Raw genomic sequence first — 22,493 nt, 5'->3', positions numbered from 1 at the left:
AAACAGCAGTGGTAGAAAGTTTCATTGATTTCAGCCAAAAGAGGAGGAAAGCTACCCAAAATCTGCCACTCACTTGCTGTACAATTACAATACCTTGATTGTTTCGCTTTTAGAGTTGGAATTTTCATTACAAAAATGCTTATCATAATTCTAATAACAACTGGAAAGCCAAGGCAGAAAGCAACCTAGTCAAATAATAAAAATCAAAATTGAAGTTCATGAACCTTTTCTGGGAGATTATTAAGATGTCCATCTCCTAGGATGGCTCATGTATAAACACCTGAAACGTTGAGAACGGAGAAGTCTCTCCACTTTAAGTTTCCTCTAGCCACACCACTCTAGGATAAAACTATGCAATATCAGAGGCTCTTGGCCTGCCCTTCCTGGGCACCAAAACCAGCTTCTTTTCACAGCAGGGCCCAGGAACAAGCGGATGTTAGAACAGCTTCTCCATTAACAATTACTGCAAAAAAGCCCTGTATTTGCCAATTATCAAGTGATGCACTATTCGAGAACATGTTTACAGAAATCTCCTTGCTTAAAATAGTAATATTTAAAACACAGTAAAAGCTGACTTAAAAACCAATAGCTGCTAACACGTAGCATTTACTAACTACCAGCTACTTTTCTAAGCACTTTACATAGACTAATGCCATCTTCCCAACAACCCTATAAAGTAGTTCATTGCTTTGTACCCATTCCACAGAAAGAATAAGTGACCTGCCTATTGTCACACCAGTGAATTGATGAGCCATTGAACCTAGGAAGTCTGGATCCCACGAGAGTCTGTGCTCTTCATCACAGTGAAACACGGCTTCCCACTAGCTGACATTTTTCTTCTCAGGACGGGCAGAGGCATTATTATACCCATTCACGAGAGAGGAAGACCAAGTAGGTTAAGTGGCCTCCTCATGGGGCGTCACACCTCTGGGACCTGGGACCCAGGTCTCTTACTGCACCCAGCCCCGTTTCCATGACCGCTGTTGGGGTGACACAAGCAGTTACCAGGCTGCAGCCCGAACAGACAGATTCAGGAAGAGGGTCATCTTGTCCACATCCCACTTCCCTGTAGGGCTCAAATGCTCCCTCTTCCCACACTGATAAGCCCCGTACAACAACTATAATTAAAACAGTTAATGTCAGGTTATTTCCTCCATACCAAAGTTCTCAAACTGGTTTTCTCATTCTCTTTGGACACTTTTATTAGTTACAATGAGCACTTCCTGACTTTTTTCTTTCTTTTTTTAAAAAAAAAAAATCAAACAAGAAAACCTCTCAGTCGGAAAGAAATGTCCTACAGGCACAAACAGCAGCTGGGTCCTCCCCCTGGAGGAGTCCTAGTGCAGTGGAGGGGGTCAGGGGACCCCAAATCCTGCCTCTACCCCTCACTAGCTGTGCTACTACCAGTAAAGCACAACCTCATGGGGGCTCATTTCCCTACCTGTAAACCAAACTGGGGTGAACTAAATGCTCCTGAAGGTCCCATGTGATCCAACCCTGACACCTCCTTCATGAAAAGTATATGAATAGCATGCCTGGGAGCAGGAGACATCTATCCAGAGGGCATAAAGACCCAGCTGCCCATGACTCAGAAAGCCAGGGTGAAAAAAAAAAAAAATCACAGTCTGTTTCTATTAAGTGTCCTGGCAAATCATTACAGTGACAGGTTCAGAGAAATACAAACAACCCAAAGTCAATATGTGGCAATCAAGCTGGCAAATAACTTTACAGCCTCGCCTTAGTGAACCAATCATAGCCAGTGACCAAAAAGGAGGTGGGCTTACGGGGCTAATAATTAATGCCATTTGGCTGATCCGTGGGGTCACGCTACCTTGAACCTTTAACATTTACTAAGCCACGGCTCTGAAACCTCAGTGTGCATCAGAATCATCTAGAGAGTTTGGGGGGCCCCATCCCCACAGGTTCTGAATCAGTAGACCTAGGGGGTCTGGGAATCTGCATTCCTGACAAGTTCCCAGGTGGCGCTGACGCTACCATCCTGGGGAACACATTGAGCTCAACTGTCCTAAGACCCGTGTGTCCACTCTAAGGGAGCCCCTAAGGCTGTAGAAACTACTAGAGGTGTTGGATGACCCAGACAATTACACATTGCTTGAACAAACTAAAGACAAATACAATTTGAGACTCGTGACTTTGGTGGGGGGCTATTTCTAAACGAAGGCTGTCATGACTTGCTGTACAAGGAGAAGCTAGAACCTGGATAACTCAAAGCCGTGACAGCGACTGGAAAAGACCTCATTTCAAAAGTCAACTTCCGTTTTCCCCCAATGGACTCCGTATCGATTTAGCAATGAAGTTGAAAGCAGCTTTATATTGACAGAGTAAAAAACAAAATGCTCAATCACACCACAGTTGAAGAACCCATGTTTCCACTGATGTTGGATTCCAGACTGGAATCAAACAGTGTGGAATTGATGCCATGCTGTCTTCTAACTCTCTCTGCTTTCCCCTTCTAAGTTCCTAGAGGATAGAAAACATTTCTTCTTTTCTATTCTTTGAATAGACTCACAGAAACCAGTCACTCAAAAAGAATGACTTTTTCCCAAATTTTCATCTTAAGCCACAGCGGCCGTCACTCAGTAAATACTGGCTCACTGAAATCAACCTCTTATACTGTGTGTGTGTGTGTGTGTGTGTGTGTGTGTGTGTGTCCCTCCCCGCAAAGAGGGCAAAAACAAAGAGAAGCAGTGGACTTCAATTTCATCGCTCCATCACATGGCAATGTGACATAAAATCTAGAAGCCGATTTCTAATTTTCACACATTTTCTGTGCAGCGTATTTGGGGACTAGTCATCTAATATTCAGAACACAGAGCATCACTGTGTGTAGTGTAGACCCTGACGTCACGGACACCATGGCTGATAGGAAAGACAGATAATAAACGAATAAATAAACAAAAGCATTTCAGACAGTGGAAAGCAATGGATTGTGTTGGAAACAGAACCCAGTTATGAGTCATCACAAAGGCTGGAGGTATAGGGACCTACGTTAGAAAGGACAACCAGGAATGGCCTCTCTCAGGGGGTATCTTTGAGCTAAGATTTAAATGGACAAGAATCACGAAGATGTGGGGGAAGCGGAATCCCAGGCAGAAGCAGCAGTACATGTACAGTCCTGGAATGGGAATGAGTCTGGCATTCCAGGTTCCAATGGCTACAGCTTATGAAACAAGGGGGAGAGTAACAGGAGCGAGGCCAGGGAGGCAGGCAGGGGTTCGATGACGGCTTCTGCTCTAAGGTGAGGGGGAGCTCCTGGGCTGCTTTACACAAGGAAAACACAATCAGATTTATGTTTGAAAAATGTCACGACTGTGCAACGTTCCAGCGAGCAATGTTTTTTTTCCGTTCCCATGTAAGCCGACTCAAGTCATCCCTTTTTAGACTGGGCTTGACATCCACTTTCTAAGCTCCTCCAAAATGGTAAAGATGTTATTCTAATCACATGTAACCTCCCAGAAGCACCACTTGCAACATGCCACTCTGTCACGCTGTAATCTGCAATGGCTTTCAGTTCTTACTCAATTCTCAGAATTTACTCTCAGTTTGGCTTCTGAAGAACCAGTAGAGAGGTCTATGCAGAGCCTTCGCACAGCACCAAGCTTGGCACCTTTTCTTACTCCTTCCAGTCTAAACCCTCATGCCCGCCTTCAAGATGGCAGCCTACCCTACCTGCTCAGGATGACCTCCCACCACTTTGAATGTAGTCTCTTGCCTGAACAGATCACCACTGAACTCAGTTCCATGCCTCCACTTGCATCTCAGCTTCCTCAGATTGCTACTTGCCCTTTATATCTAAATTCTACTCATTCTTCGGAGGCCCACCTCACCTCCTGCCTCGCCCACAAAGCCTCTACCTTGATGGTTCGGCCCTCACAGGCCCACCCCACTCTTGTTAACACTCATAACTCACAACTGAGCCCTTCATTCCATACTGTCTTCTAACTCTGTCTGCTTTCCACTTCTAAGTTCCTAGAGGATAGAAAACATGTCTTCTTTTCTACAGATTTGAGGCAGTATCGTTTTGTGGTTGGACGTATAGGTTGCTGAAATCAGGATCTGGGTTTGGATTCTTGCTCCATCATTTACTATCTATTTCTGTATCCTCTTTGTGCTTCGGTTTCTTCACCTGTAAAATGTCTCTCAGAGCCTAGGCAAGAGGTAACTGAATTAATACATTGCAGAGCTTAGAACAAGGCCTGATATGTAGTCAGAGCTCAGAAAAGGCTAGCTCACAAAGTGGGTACTTCCATGCTTGGTAACTGATTGCATGGGCAATGATGCCTTTAGGGAAACTTGTTACATCAATCAAACCCCAGTTGAAACAAACGGAGAAATCTGGAAAAATAGAGGAGCCCTAGGCAATTTAGGATGTAATATCAATAAATGGAAGCAATTCTTCCCAGTTGCCATTAGTAACATCTAAAAAAAGACATACTGAAATACTATTACAAAAAACTAGAGGTCACAGGTCACTGGTCCTTTAAAAAAAAAAAATGTATAGCACCGCAGGCCCAAGAAGTGATTCAGAAAAGGTAAAATAAACACTACATATGAGCAAAATTGTCATTCAGTTTTAATACAGTTCTATCAATATTTGTGGAACAGCTGCTGTAGGCACGGCCCTCCACTACGCATTGCAGGAAAATAAAACAGGGATAAAATAATTCCTATCCTCAGGGTCTCTACAGCCTAGTGGAGGGAGGTTAGGGGTAGGGCCAGAAGGAATGCCACCAAATGACTCTAATATGAACGAAATAAAAATCGCTTTCATTATATCCCTCTAGCAGACCCACTTCATATCCATCTCAGAATCACTCCCAAAAGAACCTATAAGACACACATTGACCCCTGTGGTTGAGCACTAGGTGTCACTCAGTCCAGACAAGGTTCTAGTGTGTATACAAGTTCATCAGCCTCATGTGTATATACAGGCAAGACCCTCCACCAGCAAAAAAAGATTACCACTCACTTTATGGCAGTGGTCTGGAACCGAACCCGCCGTATCTCCCCGTTTGCCTGTAAACACAGCTGCAAACAGCAGAACAAGCTGTCACGGATGTTAACCAGTTCCAACGCCTCAAGAAACTTTCCCGTTTAGGGACTGGCCCAAGGTATCCAAACTTGATGGAATCTTCCTTAAATTTACCTTTAGGCATTTACCTAGGTTTTCCAGGGCTTTCCAGCATCATGCCAGCTATTGGTTTAAAAGCCTCCCTTTGTTTTAGGAATCGCTAACATGAGTAATTAAGTCTATACCCCAGCAGGTGTAATCAGAGCAGCCCTCAAAGTGTTTCCCTTGTTGCATTCACATGTAATTGTTTTAAATTGGCATGACTTGTTGCTTTTCAGCCTCTTCAAATAAGCCTCTGTTTTCCATCTCACATGATATTTTTCATCCCCTGCTCCCTATGTCTGCAGTGTGGTATCTGAATGTGCTTATATCCACTGCTCAGTGAAAAGACATGTCAGTGCGTTGAACAGTTGGGGTTCCTCCGTAAAACATGTCAAGAGAAGGTATACAGGGTCCTTTTATTAGGTTGGTTCAAAAGTACCTGCGGTTTAAAAGGTCAAAAATAATTGCAAAAACCACGATTACTTTTGCGCCAAGCTAATAATTTTCTCTTCAACGTTTATGCAAATTTCAAGCAGCAGCATTTGAGAAAGATGAAGTCTGAGTTTTTGCCCTAGGACTTTCTTTTGCTGTGGCTGGCTGCTGCTGTTTCAGGCACATGGTGTCTGGTCGAGGCTCAGGAAAAGGAACAAAGCACAGTTTTCTGAAATGACTGCTTGCATTATTACCCAAAATAGGAGAATTGAGGGCAGACAGGAAGACATCAGGGATTTGCAATAACTCTTGTAGCACCCTGCAATTTCAAACAACAAAGCTTTCATTAAATATTTTTTATTCCATTTTTTTGGGATCAAGCCACGAAAAGAAAAAAAAAAATCCAAACAAACAAAAGTACAGAAGCTTCAAATCCCAAGTGGTACATTGAAATAAAAACAAAGTGGAGAAACATCTGTCTTCCTCCTTGAAATTCGTCTTGATTAAAAAGGCAAGGAAATGCAACAAGGGAGATAACGATTTTATTTTTCTGATAATGTTCTGAGGACTTCTATGCCCATTTATAGATATTATCTAATAGAAAATGTGTTTTCTACTTAAGAGATGCTGATATCAGACCCACAAATAACGAAGGTTTAGGCTATTGGGTTCATGGCAAAATGTTACTACTTTTCAAAAACAGGTATGCCTTGATTTAATAAGATATACCCAACAAAAACTGAAGTTATAAATAATACAGGGATATTTTTGACATTACTAATAGAATTTTTTTGTTTAAAGATAGTCATCCCAGTGAGTTCGCGATTATGATTGGCTCATCTTGGATACCTGAAATCTAGCCCAGTGCCCAGAGCACAGCAGGTATACTCGATACTCATTAGATATTCAATGAACTAACTCCCTGTAACTAAGGCAAAACCTGTAAACAAACTCACCAATCAGTCTGTGTGTTTAGAATGTTCTAAGGCTCCCATTTTAATAAACACAGGGCTGCCCAAGTGTAACTGGGCCTGTTAATTCTGATTTCATTTTGTGTCAAGGGGTAGAAAAGGAAAATGAGAAGGCAAATATAGTGCAAATTGCCTGGCCTTCAACAGGGATATGAAGTTCAGAAAGTGGAACTGTACTTGTCTTCACAAAACTAAAACATTTTTGGAAGTTCCTGCCTTAACATTTGCATGAATGAAGACACACCCTCCCCCACCCTTCCCCATGAATCTTAAACCATGTGTAAGTATGGTAAGAATTGATTTAAATGGGTTGCAGAGAAGCCAAAATAATTTACATCTACGTGGAAAATGCGGAAAACATAGTAACAAAAATTCCAAGTGAATGGTAATCTCAGGTAGTATGTTTTCGTTGTTCAGTACCATTTTCCCTGTGAGTACCTCATTGGTGTACGTCCATGGAACAATAGGCATCAATCTGATCCAAACCAGCCCCAATGTATTGCTTCGCTCGAAGTATCTAACCCCTTGTAAAATGACACTGACCAAAATAATTACAGGGTTTACATCTCCAAAAGGTTCAGGATCTTGGTGTAATCAAACCCAACAGAGGGGAAGAAGTTATAGCATATGGAGAAGTTAAATTTATTCTCTACACAAAAGGCTATGTATTTGTGTACTGCTTAGTGGTCAAAAAAGGCCAACCCGAAGTGTTAGTCCATTGTCTTCTCTTAGATCTTCTACACTGTTCTATGAACTATATCTGTTCTGTTATCAGAGATAAATTCCGCCTGTCATCAATTTCCTACGCGTTTAGTAAATGCTCCCTTTTTAAAGACTATTTTGTTAAGTACAGCTTCATTTTTTTTTAAAGCCCTTAATTTTAAATACATGCTTTTAAGTACCCTTGCTGGAAAAGAAGTTTATAAATATATATAATCTTGTTGCTATCCACCCAACAGAAACAAAGTGTTCTTTTAGCTTGAATGGTGTAGAACGCTTTTTAAATGGAGTAGACAATTTCTATTATCTGTTAGAGTAGACCCCCCCCAAAAGAATAAGTTACAAAATTATTGTTAAAAATGAAAATGGAAAAACCTAAGATGGTTATATGTTGTTATATAAAATCATGGAGACTTCCCAAAACCAAATGGGGGAAATCCAGAGAACAGACTCAGATTTCCCACAGGCATCCTACCCCACAGCCTTTTAAAGAAACCCTGGGTTGGTAACAATGAAAACTACTCATAAGAACCGAGTCACACAACATCGTAATCAATGTACTGTGCTAATGACTGATAGGAGGCCTGAGTCCCAACATAAGGTCCCACTCGTGTAGAACTAACCGCTCTGAAGTCAGGGTTTGCAGAAGCAAAGGTCCTTGCATTTGGGTTATTTCTATATTATTATCTGGGTCATAGAGGTTTTATACCTTCAGTTAAACAAAACCTTATTCACCTGTGGACAATATTCAAATTCTTACACACATCACTAAGAACTGTCTAAACCCAAGATCTCAAAAGGTCCTAAACCCTGGGCTCATACCCAGAATACTCCAGATAAGCATAGAAACCAGCCTTGCAAAGAAAATATCTGAATCTGGAAATGGCCAATGGATATTGTCTCCATTTCCAGAGGACACGGCTGGGGAAACAACCTTGGAACAGAAGAAGGAAGATAGAAGAAAAACATCAAATCTTTATTGAATACCAAGGGGAGAAGAAAATACAAAACATAGCCCCAAACTTCAAATTTTATTAAGTCTTATTTTCAATTACTCCTGTCTTTTCATTTGTTTCTTCAAACACAAATCAATGCCAACTCACACCAACCTAACTTGGGCCGAATGATCAACATAAAAATAAGAATGTATACTTAAAGATAGTAGATGAAGAGCTGATCATTTCAATGTTCAATTGATTCCTTATAAAAACCCCGTTCTCCAACCCCATAAATTTTTCAACTACTCATACTCTACTGTAAGTATAAGCAAGAATTTATCTCTATGACTATTTAGATTTCTGTGAAGTTGTAACAGTCATTTTAATAAAACCCACCAACTCACTAATAAACAGTCAAAGATCTGGTTTGCAAATGTTCATGTCCATTCTTGCTCATCCAATTGTTTTTAGATGAGCAAAGAAAAGCAGCAAAGACAAAATTTGAAGACACCAATAAATGACCATATCAAAACTTAAACTTCCCATGCTTGTGTCTTCAAGCACCAGAGGAGATCTAGGTTTCCCCATTTGCATCAACACCTGATTTGGAAAACCCAAAAGTTACACTGCCTTTGACAGGTTTTTTGGGGTCTAGCAGAGGCCCAAAGACTTCTCTTGTTTCATCTTCAGCCCAGAGTTCTCAGAAAGAACAACAGAAATGACCTATAAGTTCCAATATATTAAATTAAAATGGGGGCAGAAGGGAGGAGGGTAAATCCTGCAAGAGTAGTTGATTCTCTGGAGCCCAGTAGTTTAAAAAAAAGGAGATGCCCTGGCCCACCTCCCATTTCGTCTGCTTCGCTGCCATTCCTTCTGCCCAGCAGCCCAAGAGAGCTCCAGCAAAAGGCAGATTGTGGACTGGGCAACCCCTACACAAGGTCTTCTCCACCTAGCTGCAACCCACTGGGCTGCCAGGCACATGGTAAATGCTTGGAAAATGTGTGCCAAGCCCAACTGTGGAAGGAGCAGGCCAATAGTTTTCGAACTCCCTCTAAGAGAACATAAACAACTCTTTAATTTCCCACAAAAGAAGACAGAAATAAAATCTGCAAAATGATAGTTTATTCTAGCTTTTTAAGGTCACAATGACCTGGCCGAGGAGATATTTTAATCTCTCCTGTTTATCACTCTTAAAATACTCTCCTCAATAAAAATTCATTTCATGCTGGGGACCTGGGAGTGACACATATGTTAAACGAGAGGGATTTACAAAGGGAGTTCTACCAGTTACACCACTCCAGGCCGGGTGGGAACGGTGGGAACGTCCTTCCCACCATCACCTCATCACTTTAACAGGATTAAGTCCTTTGGAAAACCAGTATTAAAGCAAGTAACCCTCCGTTTGAGCAAAGAGACAAAGGATTTAGTGAATGTGGTTATTAGTGTAATGCGAGTGATTAAATAATAGTTCTTCTCCTCCCCTCCAAAGCACACATGACCTCATCGAAAATATTGAAACCAAGGCTTCGTAATCACTTTGGCTATAGGCCTAAATATATTACCATAGGCCGTTTCAAATGCTCTAAGTTTCATATTTAAAATATCAGGGGAATCAAGTACCCTCTCCTTCATGTAATCGGGCTTTAGAATGTTAGGTAGAACAAGTTTATAAATTTGAGCAGAGTGAGTTTCTGTCTGTACCCTTCCACCACCACAGAAAATAACCCCCATCACCATCCTTCCAAAGACACAAGGAATAACTCTAACAATGTGCATTTCAGGAATTAGCCAGTCATATCCTAAATTAGTTGGCTGTCATTGTCCCTCCAGGAAAATAAGAGTCACAAGCACCTACCCTACCTAAAGATGGAACTGGCGTTGACGTGGCAATAAGTGTTGAGGATTAGCACCCTACCTTCCAATGCAACAGGGATGTTCAGCTGATTTCCCTCTATGTCCCCACCCAAACCTTTCACAGGCCAAACAGAACACTGTGGCCAAACAAATCAGAAAGTCCGTTCACAACCTTCAATTTGTCAGCCCTGAGGAGGCAGACTACCCAGGTCCACTGGCCAAAGACCATATATCCTAAAAGTGCCTTCCTAATTTATAAACAGTTTTATACAATGATCTCATCTGATCCCCATAACAACCCCGTAAGGCAAGCACATTGGCATCACCACCATCTTACAGAAGAGGAAACTGCAACCCAAAGAAACAAGGGACTTGCCCAAGCTCACTCCAGTCAAGATGGCCACACGAGGACTAGAACACAGGTCTTTCACCCACTAGTCCAGCATCCTTTCATTCATTACGTCCGTTGAGATGCGATCAGAAAATCCTGATATCTACCCAGACTTTCAAATCTCCATAATACACATTTGTGACTGTAACTTTCTCGTGTAGATAAGCACCCACGTACCAGCTATGTACATGAAAAACATTTATGCCAAGATCAGCTAGTGACCACACGCTTGTCAGAAACAAAACCAAGGCTGAGTTCCCAGGACGAGAGGGGCCACCAGTGCTGCATATCAGAACCACGCTTCACAAACATGCCCTAATAAGGACTGACATCCATTCTTTCGTATCACTCCTACCTCCACAACAAAAGAACCCCACTTTTGATAACTTGCCAACTCTAGAATTCAATCCACTGCTATGTGTTATTTCTCAGGAAAAACACAAAAACAAACGACCCTGTGAGGTAAAAGAATGGGTGAAATTTTATAGAGTTCTTCCTTTGTAAAACTGTAATGAGATACCATTTCTTCTCATAGAATAGCATCACAGATGCAGAACGACATTGTGGAACCAGGTCATAAGAATGATCACGACTTATGTTGACAAGATTTTACTCAAAAGAATGGTGACCCTATTAAAAGGGAGCCACCCATCACCATTTGATCAAGCAATTTAATTGATCAGAAATAAATCCTTCCAAAGAACACATCCGCAGTTCAGCTGGCGAAAACTGAACCACTAAACAGGAAAAGTGTGGCCTGCTGCTCAGAGAAGGCGGGTAATAACTAACGTGGTAAACCAAGAATGCCATTAAGAGATAGACAATTTTCTTCATCTGGTCTGCTTTTCTCCACTTAATCAACTGAGAGGAAAAAAAAGACAAAAACTCACCTTCCCAAACCAAGAAATAAACTATCCAGACACATACCCTGAATGATACTGGATCCCACTTGAGCAAACCTCAGACAGCTCACAGCTCTATTTTTCCACAAAGCGGAGAATACCAGACTCTTGCTTGCCTTCCAAAGCCAAAAGGATAAATTTCATCACTACAGTTTGATACACTTTTCCATAAAACACCACCTTCCTTCACGTCCATGCCACTTAAGTACTGTAGAAAATGACGACATGTTAAAATAGATGATTTTTCTGTGTTTTTATGACATTTTTAAAAGGATATCTGACACCATGTACCAACTCTGGTCATGAACTGGTGGATGAATTCAAAATAAAAGTTTCGAACTACCATCGGTCTATCATAAGTAATATACTCTCTAATTCAGGAAATCTGATGACAGAAATCTATGGAGAAAAATGGATTTTGAAACGTCGCAGGCAAAAAAGAAAACTAAACGGCTATAACTGAGAAAGAAAGGAAATGGGCGACTTCTTTTTTTGCATCTAAGCCCCACTTCTGAAACAACAGCTGTCTTTGCTCAGCTGGAGGAAAACCACAGGACTTGGAATAACTCACTGAATGTACTGTCCCCTCCTTATGTTAAAATGACACTGTTGAGTCACCCTCAGTAGGACATGTGCTTGGTTTAACTTGTTTTTCCAGTAACAGTAATGAACTAAGCTGCTCTAATATGGAAATTATCTGCATCCTCACAACTGAAACAAAACACATGCAGGTACTTGGAAATACCTCCAGATAATGGAATACGTGTTCCTGAGTTTGCCTGGGGGTGCTGTGGAGCCAGAGTGAGTTTTAGCCCTCTCCAGAATTTACTCTGCAGCCTCTCCACAAATGATGACCCGTGTTAATCCTTTTTGTTTCATTACAAGAACGCAATTTCTTCTAATTACCAAAATAATCTTGCACTGCCATTTACTCTGGTGTATCTTTGTCTTAGCTAATCGCCATAAGCCTGGGCTTCCCAACTCTGAAATGAAATGAACTACTTTATTTTCTCTCCTCCTGAGGACAGGCCTTGCTCAACTCCGGATGACACTGCAGTCTACAACAAATCAACAACGCTTGCAAGCTACCGGTATCATTCGCCCGTGTTCCATGGGAAAGTGGTACTTTCTCCCTTCTCTTGCTCTGTCATTTCTAGCTTGCTCTCTAGTTCAGGCCAAAAGAATGATTTAAAAATCAGCATACACTTATCACGTCCTAAAATGGATTATGAAGCGGGTTAATAAGCACGATGATGGCGGGGAGGGAAGGCTTAATGACATCAAATGAGGGTTTTGCACCAACGTAAGCCATGAAAAGGAAACTTGACTGTTCTCCTCAGATCAAAAACAGCATTCTTTCTCAAGGAGAGTTGATGTAATTTACATACATCCACCAGTCTCATTTCTTCTACTCTGGAAAGAGAGCATTTGCACTCAAAATTTCAATTCAAAAACTATGTTGCAGAGAGACCCTGGAAATATTGGGAGTAAAAAATTATCTAATGAAAGAGCCAATTGCTTTGACATTACACTCTTCAGTTCATTCTGGACCAGTGGTCTGCAAAATGAGATGTGTGTATCGCAGAGGTGGAGGGATACAAGCCCATCCCCTGGGGATACCAGACAAACGTTTAAACTATCTACATATTTACAGTCTAACAAACAGTTCTTGCACTCTACTGAGTTAACCTCCGCATGTATGGTTTCGTCGTGTACATGCATATCATTTATAAATATTTATTTACTTACTTGGAGGAGAGGATCCCCCTCAAGGAGGAAAACGTTTTCCTTGGGGCATACGTTTGTTTTTTAAGTTTGGAGGTTCCTGCTTCATCCCTGCATTACACACACTAGGACACACACAGCCCTAGGGGTACACAGCAGTTGCGCAGAGGATGCAGACACTGGATGGACCTGCTACAAATTCCTAGTGTCTTTATGGCATTCACTGTAAGGTAAGTGACCAACACTCTTTTCTGTAATCAGATGCTTTGGAAGACAACTCCGGGAACATGTCTTTGAGTGGAAGGGACCATGGAAAGAGGACCAAGGTTCTATGCCTGGCTATCATCTAGCCATCTAACCCAAGGCCAATCGCTTCAGTCTTCGGGCCTTTTAGGTTCCTTCTCACTTGAATTTTATGACTCGCGGGTTGAGATTTTCATCCCACCCTTACTTGCTTCTACATGTCACTCTTCTAACTAGAAAGTATCAGTCTCTCCCCCCCACCGATCACATGCCTTGCCTCCCTCCCTGATGAGGCCCTGCCTTTGCCTTCCCTCCACTCCCGTGGACGGTCTGCATGATGTAAAGTGTTTGTAAACGTCCTCAAGTTATTTCCAAGAGCCCCCCAGTACTCCTGGATGGACTATGAGCTCCTTGGTGTCCAGTGTCGGGGCAGCATTCTGCCCGGGGCACCAACATATATCAACACCTGATCGAGCTGACGACCCACAGCCCTGCTCCTGATGCAAATCAGCAAAACCCCTCATTGAAGGGGGAAAGTAATGGGAATCTAAAATCACCCACCTAATGAAGGCATACGGTCTGGCCCAAGAAAATGAAGTTGAGACCATGCCTAGGTATGGCAGGCTATGAGGAAAATCGCTCTGAACTCAGCAGAAACAAAATGAGGAAGTGGGGAGCAGCATAGAGAAGTGTTAACTCATGCTGGTAGGATGCCCCCTCTCACTCAAAACAGCCGAGTTCACGTCCCAGCCAATGCCACCCCGCCAAAACAAGTCCTAATTAAATGAGTTAATATGTGAACCGTGCTTACAGCCTGGCACTGTTAGTAAATATTATTATCCTCCTTCTATCAAGCACACCAGCACCAACAGGAGGAATGTTACCTCTTTCTCTGCAGACTCTGGGGGCTCCATGGCAGGATTTTCACCTACCCAGAGCAGGCGGAGAGTCAACTTCCCTTTTCAGGTTTTGTCAACATCTCTAAAGGTTGCATGGCATATTTCCCATCATGTGGAAAGATAAGGCTCAATTCCCAGGCAATAGAGCACACTTTTTTATTTTTTTTAATTTTATTGGGGACTATTGGGGAACAGTGTGTTTCTCCAGGGCCCATCAGCTCCAAGTCGTTGTCCTTCAATCTAGTTGTGGAGGGCGCAGCTCAGCTCCAAGTCCAGGCACTGTTTTCAATCTTTAGTTGCAGGGGGCGCAGCCCACCATCCCATGCGGGAATTGAACCGGCAACCTTGTTGTTCAGAGCTCGCGCTTTAACCAACTGAGCCATCTGGCGGCCCCTCCGGAAGCTCAGCGGCAGCTCGTTGTCTTCAATCTAGTTGTGGAGGATGCAGCTCGCTGGTGCATGTGGGAATCGAACCGGCAGCCCTGTTGTTCAGAGCTTGCGCTCTATCTAACCAACTGAGCCATCCGGCTGCTCCTAGAGTGCACTTTTAAGGAAGCAGCCCCATGTGAGAGATAAAGCAGTAGACCAAGGGCTACAAGTCAGGCATCTCGTCTTCAAACCACCACTGACTGTTTTTGTGCTCTGGAAAATATACTTACTTTTCCAGGGCCTAAATTTTCTGATCTTTTTTTTTTTTTTTTTAATGATTAGATGACCTATAGTCCCATAGCCAATGAGGTAGTAGCTTATAAATATTTTTTACTGTGATCTACAACAAGAAATGTATTTTAAGTCAGAACTCAATATTCACATAGATATGTACGTAGCAAAAAACAAAAATTTCAAGAAATAATGCTTAGCCTTACTATGTATGATTTCCTATTCTATTCTATTCCCCCCCCCCAAAAAAAAAAAAACAGTACTGTGAGAGACCTACCACATTGGCCTCATGACTCACCAGAGGTCACAATCTGCAGTTTAAACAAAGCAGGACTAACGCATGGTAGTAAAGAGCGTGGCCTTGCAGACAGACAGACCCAGGGCCACCATTAACTAGTGGCATAATCTTGGGTAAGTCACCAACCCTTTCGAAGTGGCTGTTGTAGATCAAAGATGGAAACACCAGGGTTGTTCTGAAAATTAAGCACGTAATGAATGGAAAACACTTGGCTGCCCTGTGTCTGACAGAGAACAAGCACTGGAGGAAAAGTTATGGTGATGATTAGTCACAGCAATGTCATTATAACTAAATTCAAAGACTCCGAAAGACAGCAAAATAAGTGGACAGGAGCTGGAAAAAGGAACAGACTCGCCATCCGCAAGCATCGATAACCAGCAAGACAGAGGTCGGTTTCGCCCTGGTCTGTGCTCATGGAAGGGATTTTTGTGTGCTTTCTTCACAGCAGCCCCTCACAACTATTCCAGTGCCCGGCATGTAGTGGACACTCACGTATGTGTTGAAGGAATGGATAAACACATCTGAAGCCTACCTCTAAGCACTGGAAGAGCTGTGGGAAGATCCCAGCCAAGCTTGCATAGCTCCCTGTACCCTAAAGCTCAAACACCTGAGACGGCTCCAAGTCCGAGGTTCTAAAATTGCAATTCCCAGAACAGCAGCAGCATCACCTGTGAACGTGCCAGAACTGCAAATTTCCAGGTCCCACTTCAGACTTACAGAATCACAACCTCTGGGAGGGGGGGAGGCGCCCCAGCAATCTGTGTTCTAACAAACCCCGAAACCTGATGCACACTCAACTTTGAAAACCACTGTTCCAAACCATGAAGACTTGGAACCCTGTAGCAATCCGGGGGAACCATATGTACAGCCAAAGGGACTTCTGGAAAGTTCATTAGTCCTAGGAACTAGTTACTCATCTAGTTCAATCAGTTAAAATTAGTTTGTCATGGGTTGATCAATCAAAGAATACATTTATGAATACATCACTAGATTGAGTCTACTCCTTCAGAAAGTCATGGAAAAGCTTGCTAATTTCTATAAAACCCTAATTTTCCAAAAGGCACCTGAGTTTGAAGCCCTGTAGTCCCATCAGACTCTAGTTGGAAACAAGAATTAGAGAAAACACAATGATTTTTATCAAAAGGTAGGAAAATGTAACTATCTTCTTTCCACTCTGGAAAGAATTGCTAACATACCGGTACCTTCCAAGGGCAAAAGGATGCCTTGTAAAAACTGAAAGATTCCACCTTTCTGCCAATAAAATAATGATCCAGTTATATACCCAGGGACAGAGAGAAGACCCAGCTTTGGTTCTCCATCCAGCCCTGGAGAACCAATAGTGTGACTTTGGGTGAGGCTTCATAGAGTCTCTGCATCAGTCTCCACAAACGAACACATGGCCTTGTAAAGGCTACAACACTCATGAAAGTGCTCTGCAAGCTATTAGATATCATCTTTTCAACATGCAAATTTATTCCTGGGAACCCATTCCTTCCCTCCCACTCACAGTGACCAAAATGATTTATTTTAGAAAGTGGTCCTAAGTGGTTAGGCAGCAGTTGTAACAAAAATGTAAACTAGCAAAGATACTGAAGACTTTCGTACACATAAAGAAGCAGGAAGCCACAGACATGAAGGCTCGCAAATGACAAAGAAATATGTGAGAAAAATGGCCCGGAGTCCATTGGCTCTTTCTAGTTTGGACTGGCAAAAAAATGGAGCTGGAAAGACATGGTGTTTAAGCAGGAAAATTAATGGCAAACAATAAATAAAGTGCATGACTTCAAAGCCTCACCAAAGAGTATGTTTAAAAGCAAGTTTGGGAAGCAGGGTTTAGGGAGGGCTGTGTTTTTGTCAGGTCTGACTTACCCTTCACTATGGGCACACTGTGTTTTCAGGTGGCCCCAAAGAAAAAGTGGGGTCACTATCATTTTCACTAATGATGACCAGATGCTGACGAGAGGATTGCACACCAACAGTTCTCAGACTCGGGTCTTGTGTCATTGGGTGTGTCCATCTATGTCACTCCACAGATGGTTATTAAACTAGTTACAACTTCCCTAAATCTTCTCACTAGGCTGGAGCAACTGAGAACAGGCACTATTATAAGATAATGTTTTAAAATCAGTTCCAAGGTCCTTCCTCTTCCCAACACACACACACTGAAAGCAGGGGGATGTTTGTTTAATTCAAATACCTAAATCATCAAATTTCAAATTTAAAACTTGACCCAAACCATCAATATTCCTTGACTGCAGTGGATGTCACAAGTCTATTCATTTCAATCTGTCACGAACAAAAAAAGAATATCATCAGTTCCCAATTTTCTATGAACATATTATATGTATTTTGGATAATCTGTGTGTCACAGGAGCGGCCCTGCTGTCAAAGCTCTCCTCGGGATGATGGGGAATGGGGAATCCCAGGTCTACGGGACACGACTGCCAGAGTTCTTCCTGCTGCCAGAGGTGCATGGCCCTGACGTGGCTAGATGGCAGTGGTCTTTAAAGGAGGCTCTCCGCTGACCACAGGGCATGGCCAAAGCACAGCTGCATTGCCAGAGGCATCCAAATGGTTCACTTGGCACTTAGCCGAAACTGAGACATCACACCTTCCACTAGTTGGCCGTTCCTGCGGTAAATGTCCTACACTGTACACCTGAGAGAATGTCTGTCGAGACGGCTCCCTTGGAGGAAAAGCTCAGCTTGTGAAATGTGCTCTGTGGGAAGGCAAGCACGCTTTCACATATGAACACATGTACACAAGGCAGCGAGCAGGATGAGTACACTACACTGAAATGCGATGTGTGAGTTCGATCATTGTTTTTTCTTTCCCCATGACCATGCGACAGAGTTCAAATTATAGCCATCATGTATCGTCTTCCGTGAAATGTGTAGGTTCCAGTTCTCACAGAGACTAGCTGTGCATTTCCTTGTGGGTGGATGTGTAAAACTACCATAACAAAACATTTTCTATTTCCTCATTTTGATTAGAAGGATAGAAAAAAAATGCTGAAGTGCCCTTATGTGGGTGACAGTGTCATCCTGACATGCCTATCTGGATACACAATTTAGATGCTTTTGAAATGTAAGGTTGTAGTGATTCCAGAGAGGAATGCCAAGAGCTAGCGTGTTTCTCTGGAAATAAGACCTAGCTGGACAATCAGCTCTAATGCATCTTGTGGAGCAAATATTAATATAAGACCCGGTCTTATTATTATATTATATTGTATTGTGATATTGTCTTATTTTACTATAAGACTGGGTCTTACATAACAATATAATATAATACTGGGTCTTATATTAATCATTGCTCCAAAAGATGCATTAGAGCTGATTGTCTGGCTAGGTCTTATTTTCGGGGAAACGGTACGAAATAAAATTATATGAAGAACTAGCCCATGCTGTGTGCTCTTGAGAGAACTTAGGGACATTTTCAGGAATAGCAAAGTCACTTCAGGCCCCTCAGGCAGAACTAAGGCAGGAGGCATGAACAACAGCTGAGGAAAACGACTCAGAAAGAGACAGCAGAGCACATCAAACATTTTTAAATGAACAAGACATGGGGATGGCTGGTTGGCTCAGTTGGTTAGAGCGCAGTGCTCATAACACGAAGGTCGCCGGTTTGATTCCCACATGGGCCAGGGAGCTGTGCCCTCCACAACTAGACTGGAAACAATGACTTGACATGGAGCTGATGGGTCCTGGAAAAACACAATGTTCCCCAATATTCCCCAATAAAAAATTTAAAAACAAAACAAAAAAAACACAACATTATGGACCCAGTGGCAGAACGTAGGGAAGCTGGGGTCAGGCTGAGTCAGCCACACACTCCTGACTATTTCACTTTGGACCAACAGCCTGTGTAGGGAACAGGGAAAATTGGTTACAGGATCATGTTAAGAAAAGCTAACTGACCCATCTGGGGAAAGAGTCTTCATTCAACTTGTGCTTCAGTGCTGTCATATTCTTCCTGACACAGCTAATCAAGCAGAAAAGAAGGCTTTTCTATCATGGGGAACAGAATTCAGATTTCGGGATATTATAGAAGAAGCAGTGTGGTATCATGAAATAAGAGCTGCCCTAGAAATCAGGCCCTGGGGTCTTACCCTGGCTTCGCCCCGCTGTATACTCACCGTGTGATCTACAGGAATTCCCTTAAGCTATTTGAGACTTATTATTCATCTGTAAAATAATATTCCCCGGTCCTCCTTCCTTAGCAGCCTTTGTGTGTGGCTCAAATAAAATCAGGTTTAGAAAAGTGATTCTAAACCGGAAAGCTATAACCTCCGAATATGATTTTATGTAAAATTCCCAATCCCAAATTCTGTAAAACAAAAAGTCCTCACCATTTAGCTCACAAAATGGTAAACTATCATATGATTCAAATTAGGTCACATACACCTATGAGAGCAGCCCAAATGGGGGTAGAAGATGTATGTGTGTTGAGCTAGTGTAACCAACCTTAATAATTTCTTTTTTTTTTTTTTTAATTTCCCCATCGCTCTCCTCGTGTCTCAACCATGCTCAGGAATGAAAGCAAGAGTGATAATCTCCTCAACCTCCCCTCGCTTTCTCTGGCACAGAAATCCGACATCGGCCACTTCACATGCCTGATTAGATAAGCTTTCCCAATGCTGAAAACCAACTGCTTCTACCATGTCAAACCTGATTTCCATGAAGACTGAGGGGTGAAAGATGGAAACAAACAGATCCTCCTTTTTTTTGAAAGAGTTCTCCAGCTTTGGTTCAAAACACTAAACAATTTTTTTTCTATGAATAAATTGCTTCTGAGGTGAGAGGTGCAATAATCTGCAAACTACTTGCAGACAAAGGGGTTTTAATTCAGACACAGTCAGTCTACAAACTTGCAAATGCTAGACAATAGTGCTTTAGTTTGTTTTTTGGGTGACCCATAATCTTGCCTTGGCAATGGAGCAGAGTCCAAAGGGAATCATTAAGAGAAACTGAAACGAGGAGGTCCAGAAACAAGGACTCCCAGCCTTTCTCTTCCAAAGGGGGAATTACCAGGAGGCCAGTGAAGTTCAAACTCTGGGCCCCCACCTCACACTTGAGTGTCCAGAACCATGCAATGAAATATGTTGTTTCCAATATTTACAAATAATCCTGCAAGTTAGGTACTACTGTTATTCCCGTTATATAAATGAGGGAACTGAGACTTGGAGAAGTTAAGTGGCTTGCCCAATATTCTTAGCTAAGAAGCAGAGCCAGGTCTACCAGCTGGCTCCAAAACTCACCAGCTATGCAAAAGTGAAAATCAAAATGTAGTGGGGAAAGGGACCTAAAAGTCACTCCAAGAGATCATTCGAAACAAACAATTTCAACCTTCACTGTCATTTATCTCTTTTATTATTCTTAATATCCCTGGACATTCGCTCCTTCACCATTCAACTGGCAGCTAACACAACGAAACCTTAAGGAGAAAGTGCAGTATGTTTGAAAGGACCCACATGTCTGAGTATGCATGTGGAAGCCCGTGCTTTGAAACAGAAGAGATTATCTGTTGGTGTCAAACATACTTCTCTCATCTACTAGTACAGCTGACCATCAAGTAGCAAAGGAGGTAATAATAAGGAAAACGTTCGCCGAAAAGAAGAAAAACCAAGGTTATCCTCATGCATTTTCTAGAACAATATGTGTAGAAATGCTGCACATAGTTAATTCCAAAGTTCCCAGGCCAAGATAGGTGAGTACTGGGCAGTTTTAGTCATTGGCTATGTCCGTTGTTTGTATGCTGAGGCCTGCCAATCATTCACATGGCCGCTTACCTCCCTTTCAGAATGGTACAATAAGAATACCAGTGCACCATCAACAAAAAGCTACCTGTAACTAAAAAGGCTGGCACAAGTACGACTCTGCAGTGTCATTTTCAGTCTTTCAAAATGTTTTTTTTATTACAAAGGACAAAAGTTACAACTGCATTCCTGTTCTGAATCTCCTAAAGAGCTTCTTTCAGGGTCAAGACGTTAACAGGGCAAGAAATGCTCAACAACTTTCCTTCAACCACGACAAACATAAATCCATTCTTCCCATTTTCCAAAAAGACTTAGAAAGAACTGCACCTATTCAAAATGGAATTTCGAAGTGGAAAGCATTTCCATGTTATAAATATGTTCATTCAGAGGTAAGAGGTTAAGAAGAGTAGAACATCAGTGTAGTACACAAAACATTATTAAATCCAAAGTTTTTATTTGTGGGATGACACGATTCCACCAAATAGACAGCGGCATTATTTACAGTGGGTAAGTGTGGGAGCTTTGGAGTCAGGCAAGACGGGTTCCAAATGCCACTCTACACCAGTGATTAGCTGGATGACCTACATGGCCATCCCTTAACCTTTCAGTAATAGGAATCATAACACCTACAGTGACGACTAGGCACTCGGTATATGGAAACTATTGTTGCTTCTTATAAGCTCCAGGAGGACAGAGAAGTTCATTTGTTTTGTTCACTCTATTAATAAGAAGGCAAATAGTCCAGTTCCTCCAAAGACATTCACAGGTACCTATATTAATTACGAATTCATTATCAATCTTTCAAATGCTGCTCTCCTCAGTGTATCTCTCCTATCTTTTACTGTCAGTGGCTTCAGATGCTATTTTGGAAAGACTTAAATTATTGGAAAATATTTTAAGTGTTTTAAGGATATTTGAGTCAACATATGTACCACTTACATTTTCTGTAAAGAGTGTGCTTACCAATATTTATAAACATCTCTGACTATAAAAGAAAACCTTTCATAGTACTCCCACAACTGAAAAACAAAGTCTTAGAAATAATGATAGAGGGAGGCGAAGGGAGTGGTAGGTAGAAGATAGTTTACCAAATCGGCAAAATAAAATTTGGAGTTTTGTCTTAAAACAAAGCAAAACAAAAAAACTTGACAACCATTTGCGCAAGCCTGCCAAAACTTGGAAATAAGCAAACTGTCATGGGAAACAAATGTTAAAATATGAAACCCTTTTCTGAGAAAGTAACTCCACCAGTCCTGGCTAATCCAATGCTGAATCACTAATGACACCAGCCCTACTGGGTTGTCTGAATGACTACAAAGAAGTCCAAAGGGACAGGCAGGGGCTCATAGGCAAATATTTTCCCTACTGTCACTGGTGCTCAATGTAGACACACCTCTCCCCTCCCCCACCTTGCCACTCCTTCACTGTTCCATTTTCAGATCTCTAAAAACAGAGGGTGGGCATACTGAGACGTCATTTGAGTCCTGAGTGTAGAGGAAAGATCCCTTGACTCCAGAGCTTGGATTTCGGCCTCCACCTTGACCTAGCTCTGGGCCCAGTGGCCAGTCATTT

General features: G+C 42.1%; 1 protein-coding gene across 1 annotated transcript in view; it reads right to left on the bottom strand.

The window, feature by feature from the left end:
• NOTCH2 (notch receptor 2) overlaps nucleotides 1–22,493 on the bottom strand; it is a 147,850-nt gene that overhangs the window by 112,464 nt on the left and 12,893 nt on the right. The gene's annotated exons all lie outside the window — the stretch shown is intronic.

This window comes from Rhinolophus hipposideros (assembly GCF_964194185.1).
Source record: "Rhinolophus hipposideros genome assembly, chromosome: 19".
Taxonomy (NCBI): domain Eukaryota; kingdom Metazoa; phylum Chordata; class Mammalia; order Chiroptera; family Rhinolophidae; genus Rhinolophus; species Rhinolophus hipposideros.
This window is presented reverse-complemented; position numbering and strand designations above follow the sequence as displayed.